At 54.3% G+C, this 5,000-nt stretch overlaps 11 non-coding genes across 11 annotated transcripts in view; all 11 read left to right on the forward strand.

The window, feature by feature from the left end:
* trnas-aga (transfer RNA serine (anticodon AGA)) overlaps nucleotides 1-21 on the forward strand; it is an 82-nt gene extending 61 nt beyond the window's left edge. Inside the window, exon 1 of the tRNA in view lies at nucleotides 1-21. This exon is cut by the window's left edge and continues 61 nt beyond it. This is a non-coding gene — a tRNA (tRNA-Ser).
* Nucleotides 22-803: 782 nt separating this feature from the next.
* Nucleotides 804-885, forward strand: trnas-aga (transfer RNA serine (anticodon AGA)). The gene has a single exon. It is a non-coding gene; the product is annotated as a tRNA-Ser (tRNA).
* A 259-nt stretch (nucleotides 886-1,144) lies between these two features.
* trnal-cag (transfer RNA leucine (anticodon CAG)) lies at nucleotides 1,145-1,227 on the forward strand. Its single transcript has one exon. It is a non-coding gene; the product is annotated as a tRNA-Leu (tRNA).
* Nucleotides 1,228-1,667: 440 nt separating this feature from the next.
* Nucleotides 1,668-1,749, forward strand: trnas-aga (transfer RNA serine (anticodon AGA)). Its single transcript has one exon. It is a non-coding gene; the product is annotated as a tRNA-Ser (tRNA).
* Nucleotides 1,750-2,008: 259 nt separating this feature from the next.
* trnal-cag (transfer RNA leucine (anticodon CAG)) lies at nucleotides 2,009-2,091 on the forward strand. The gene has a single exon. It is a non-coding gene; the product is annotated as a tRNA-Leu (tRNA).
* A 439-nt stretch (nucleotides 2,092-2,530) lies between these two features.
* trnas-aga (transfer RNA serine (anticodon AGA)) lies at nucleotides 2,531-2,612 on the forward strand. The gene has a single exon. It is a non-coding gene; the product is annotated as a tRNA-Ser (tRNA).
* Nucleotides 2,613-3,038: 426 nt separating this feature from the next.
* On the forward strand, nucleotides 3,039-3,121 carry trnal-cag (transfer RNA leucine (anticodon CAG)). The gene has a single exon. It is a non-coding gene; the product is annotated as a tRNA-Leu (tRNA).
* Nucleotides 3,122-3,560: 439 nt separating this feature from the next.
* trnas-aga (transfer RNA serine (anticodon AGA)) lies at nucleotides 3,561-3,642 on the forward strand. Its single transcript has one exon. It is a non-coding gene; the product is annotated as a tRNA-Ser (tRNA).
* A 428-nt stretch (nucleotides 3,643-4,070) lies between these two features.
* trnal-cag (transfer RNA leucine (anticodon CAG)) lies at nucleotides 4,071-4,153 on the forward strand. The gene has a single exon. It is a non-coding gene; the product is annotated as a tRNA-Leu (tRNA).
* A 427-nt stretch (nucleotides 4,154-4,580) lies between these two features.
* On the forward strand, nucleotides 4,581-4,662 carry trnas-aga (transfer RNA serine (anticodon AGA)). The gene has a single exon. It is a non-coding gene; the product is annotated as a tRNA-Ser (tRNA).
* A 259-nt stretch (nucleotides 4,663-4,921) lies between these two features.
* Nucleotides 4,922-5,000, forward strand: part of trnal-cag (transfer RNA leucine (anticodon CAG)) — an 83-nt gene continuing 4 nt past the window's right edge. Inside the window, exon 1 of the tRNA in view lies at nucleotides 4,922-5,000. This exon is cut by the window's right edge and continues 4 nt beyond it. This is a non-coding gene — a tRNA (tRNA-Leu).

Here is a 5,000-nt window from a genome sequence, read left to right on the forward strand (position 1 = left end):
GTTCGAATCCTGCCGACTACGGGCGGCCTTTTTGATCTGAGCGGATGAGATCGAGTTTCTTAGTCGTTCGCAAACGTCAGGGGCTGTCTTCGGTTGCGCTGAGGTTGACACATTTCTCGTTTTGGGGCCCTGAACCCTCACAGACAGAGACACCGACAAGGAGTGGAACCCTAACCACACTTGAAATACTTGCGCATTCATGGCCGCACCATTAAGGCAGTGGACGCGTTTGCCTTTTGAGGACGTGCTCTGCAAGGTTTGGGCCTAATCTGCTCAAGGAGTCAGGATGGCCGAGCGGTCTGAGGCGCTGCGTTCAGGTCGCAGTCTTTTCTGGAGGCGTGTGTTCGAATCCCACTTCTGACATCCCAAGGGTCTCGCTGTGGGTTAACGGGGTGTATTTGATCCATTGCATTCAAGCGTGGCGGTGCAATTTTTGGGTTGCCATTGTCAAGTCAGCGTAGCGTCGAGATTCCGAGCGAGCTGAAGAAATGGCAAAAGGTGAGGTGAAAACGTTGCAGACTGCCGAGCGGACAGATGGAGTCGCGACGAGGGACATCCTGCACAAAGCCGCCGTGATGTGCTTTTTGTCATGTGGTGCTGTGATGTGGCCCCTCTCAAGCCAGCGTAGCGTCGGGGTTCCAATTTTCTTTTTGTCATGTGATGCTTTGATGTGGCCCCTCTCAAGCCAGCGTAGCGTCGAGTTTTCAATGTTCTTTTTGTCATGTGGTGCTGTGATGTGGCCTGGCGGCTGTCGGTTGTGTCTACGGTGGGAAACACCTTGGCGTTACAACGCAGAGACCTGTGTAGTCGTGGCCGAGTGGTTAAGGCGATGGACTAGAAATCGTTTGGGGTCTCCCCGCGCAGGTTCCAATCCTGCCGACTACGGGCGGCCTTTTTGATCTGAGCGGATGAGATCGAGTTTCTTAGTCGTTCGCAAACGTCAGGGGCTGTCTTCGGTTGCGCTGAGGTTGACACATTTCTCGTTTTGGGGCCCTGAACCCTCACAGACAGAGACACCGACAAGGAGTGGAACCCTAACCACACTTGAAATACTTGCGCATTCATGGCCGCACCATTAAGGCAGTGGACGCGTTTGCCTTTTGAGGACGTGCTCTGCAAGGTTTGAGCCTAATCTGCTCAAGGAGTCAGGATGGCCGAGCGGTCTAAGGCGCTGTGTCCAGGTCGCAGTCTCTTCTGGAGGCGTGGGTTCGAATCCCACTTCTGACATCCCAAGGGTCTCGCTGTGGGTTCACGGGGCGTATTTGATCCTTTGCATTCAAGCGTGGCGGCGCAATTTTTGGGTTGCCATTGTCAAGTCAGCGTAGCGTCGAGATTCCGAGCGAGCTGAAGAAATGGCAAAAGGTGAGGTGAAAACGTTGCAGACTGCCGAGCGGCCAGATGGAGTCGCGACGAGGGACATCCTGCACAAAGCCGCCGTGATGTGCTTTTTGTCATGTGGTGCTTTGATGTGGCCCCTCTCAAGCCAGCGTAGCGTCGGGGTTCCAATTTTCTTTTTGTCATGTGATGCTTTGATGTGGCCCCTCTCAAGCCAGAGTAGCGTCGAGTTTTCAATGTTCTTTTTGTCATGTGGTGCTGTGATGTGGCCTGGCGGCTGTCGGTTGTGTCTACGGTGGGAAACACCTTGGCGTTACAATGCAGAGACCTGTGTAGTCGTGGCCGAGTGGTTAAGGCGATGGACTAGAAATCCTTTGGGGTCTCCCCGCGCAGGTTCCAATCCTGCCGACTACGGGCGGCCTTTTTGATCTGAGCGGATGAGATCGAGTTTCTTAGTCGTTCGCAAACGTCAGGGGCTGTCTTCGGTTGCGCTGAGGTTGACACATTTCTCGTTTTGGGGCCCTGAACCCTCACAGACAGAGACACCGACAAGGAGTGGAACCCTAACCACACTTGAAATACTTGCGCATTCATGGCCGCACCATTAAGGCAGTGGACGCGTTTGACTTTTGAGGACGTGCTCTGCAAGGTTTGGGCCTAATCTGCTCAAGGAGTCAGGGTGGCCGAGCGGTCTAAGGCGCTGCGTTCAGGTCGCAGTCTCTTCTGGAGGCGTGGGTTCGAATCCCACTTCTGACATCCCAAGGGTCTTGCTGTGGGTTCACGGGGCGTATTTGATCCTTTGCATTCAAGCGTGGCGGCGCAATTTTTGGGTTGCCATTGTCAAGTCAGCGTAGCGTCGAGATTCCGAGCGAGCTGAAGAAATGGCAAAAGGTGAGGTGAAAACGTTGCAGACTGCTGAGCGGCCAGATGGAGTCGCGACGAGGGACATCCTGCACAAAGCCGCCGTGATGTGCTTTTTGTCATGTGGTGCTTTGATGTGGCCCCTCTCAAGCCAGCGTAGCGTCGGGGTTCCAATTTTCTTTTTGCCATGTGATGCTTTGATGTGGCCCCTCTCAAGCCAGCGTAGCGTCGAGTTTTCAATGTTCTTTTGTCATGTGGTGCTGTGATTTGGCCTGGCGGCTGTCGGTTGTGTCTACGGTGGGGAACACCTTGGCGTGACAACGCGGAGACCGGTGTAGTCGTGGCCGAGTGGTTAAGGCGATGGACTAGAAATCCTTTGGGGTCTCCCTGCGCAGGTTCGAATCCTGCCGACTACGGGCGGCCTTTTTGATCTGAGCGGATGAGATCGAGTTTCTTAGTCGTTCGCAAACGTCAGGGGCTGTCTTCGGTTGCGCTGAGGTTGACACATTTCTCGTTTGGGTCCCTGAACCCTCACAGACAGAGACACCGACAAGGAGAGGAACCCTAACCACACTGCCGACTACGGGCGGCCTTTTTGATCTGAGCGGATGAGATCGAGTTTCTTAGTCGTTCGCAAACGTCAGGGGCTGTCTTCGGTTGCGCTGAGGTTGACACATTTCTTGTTTTGGGGCCCTGAACCCTCACAGACAGAGACACCGACAAGGAGTGGAACCCTAACCACACTTGAAATACTTGCGCATTCATGGCCGCACAATTAAGGCAGTGGACGCGTTTGCCTTTTGAGGACGTGCTCTGCAAGGTTTGGGCCTAATGTTCAAGGAGTCAGGATGGCCGAGCGGTCTAAGGCGCTGCGTTCAGGTCCCAGTCTCTTCTGGAGGCGTGGGTTCGAATCCCACTTCTGACATCCCAAGGGTCTCGCTGTGGGTTAACGGGGTGTATTTGATCCATTGCATTCAAGCGTGGCGGCGCAATTTTTGGGTTGCCATTGTCAAGTCAGCGTAGCGTCGAGATTCCGAGCGAGCTGAAGAAATGGCAAAAGGTGAGGTGAAAACGTTGCAGACTGCCGAGCGGCCAGATGCAGTCGCGACGAGGGACATCCTGCACAAAGCCGCCGTGATGTGCTTTTTGTCATGTGGTGCTTTGATGTGGCCCCTCTCAAGCCAGCGTAGCGTCGGGGTTCCAATTTTCTTTTTGCCATGTGATGCTTTGATGTGGCCCCTCTCAAGCCAGCGTAGCGTCGAGTTTTCAATGTTCTTTTGTCATGTGGTGCTGTGATTTGGCCTGGCGGCTGTCGGTTGTGTCTACGGTGGGGAACACCTTGGCGTGACAACGCAGAGACCGGTGTAGTCGTGGCCGAGTGGTTAAGGCGATGGACTAGAAATCCATTGGGGTCTCCCTGCGCAGGTTCGAATCCTGCCGACTACGGGCGGCCGTTTTGATCTGAGCGGATGAGATCGAGTTTCTTAGTCGTTCGCAAACGTCAGGGGCTGTCTTCGGTTGCGCTGAGGTTGACACATTTCTCGTTTGGGTCCCTGAACCCTCACAGACAGAGACACCGACAAGGAGAGGAACCCTAACCACACTGCCGACTACGGGCGGCCTTTTTGATCTGAGCGGATGAGATCGAGTTTCTTAGTCGTTCGCAAACGTCAGGGGCTGTCTTCGGTTGCGCTGAGGTTGACACATTTCTTGTTTTGGGGCCCTGAACCCTCACAGACAGAGACACCGACAAGGAGTGGAACCCTAACCACACTTGAAATACTTGCGCATTCATGGCCGCACAATTAAGGCAGTGGACGCGTTTGCCTTTTGAGGACGTGCTCTGCAAGGTTTGGGCCTAATCTGCTCAAGGAGTCAGGATGGCCGAGCGGTCTAAGGCGCTGCGTTCAGGTCCCAGTCTCTTCTGGAGGCGTGGGTTCGAATCCCACTTCTGACATCCCAAGGGTCTCGCTGTGGGTTAACGGGGTGTATTTGATCCATTGCATTCAAGCGTGGCGGCGCAATTTTTGGGTTGCCATTGTCAAGTCAGCGTAGCGTCGAGATTCCGAGCGAGCTGAAGAAATGGCAAAAGGTGACGTGAAAACGTTGCGGCAAGATGCAGTCGCGACGAGGGACATCCTGCACAAAGCCGCCGTGATGTGCTTTTTGTCATGTGGTGCTTTGATGTGGCCCCTCTCAAGCCAACGTAGCGTCGGGGTTCCAATTTTCTTTTTGCCATGTGATGCTTTGATGTGGCCCCTCTCAAGCCAGCGTAGCGTCAAGTTTTCAATGTTCTTTTGTCATGTGGTGCTGTGATTTGGCCTGGCGGCTGTCGGTTGTGTCTACGGTGGGGAACACCTTGGCGTGACAATGCAGAGACCGGTGTAGTCGTGGCCGAGTGGTTAAGGCGATAGACTAGAAATCCATTGGGGTCTCCCTGCGCAGGTTCGAATCCTGCCGACTACGGGCGGCCTTTTTGATCTGAGCGGATGAGATCGAGTTTCTTAGTCGTTCGCAAACGTCAGGGGCTGTCTTCGGTTGCGCTGAGGTTGACACATTTCTCGTTTTGGGGCCCTGAACCCTCACAGACAGAGACACCGACAAGGAGTGGAACCCTAACCACACTTGAAATACTTGCGCATTCATGGCCGCACCATTAAGGCAGTGGACGCGTTTGCCTTTTGAGGACGTGCTCTGCAAGGTTTGGGCCTAATCTGCTCAAGGAGTCAGGATGGCCGAGCGGTCTAAGGCGCTGCGTTCAGGTCCCAGTCTCTTCTGGAGGCGTGGGTTCGAATCCCACTTCT

Source organism: Osmerus eperlanus, chromosome 11 (assembly GCF_963692335.1).
Source record: "Osmerus eperlanus chromosome 11, fOsmEpe2.1, whole genome shotgun sequence".
NCBI lineage: Eukaryota > Metazoa > Chordata > Actinopteri > Osmeriformes > Osmeridae > Osmerus > Osmerus eperlanus.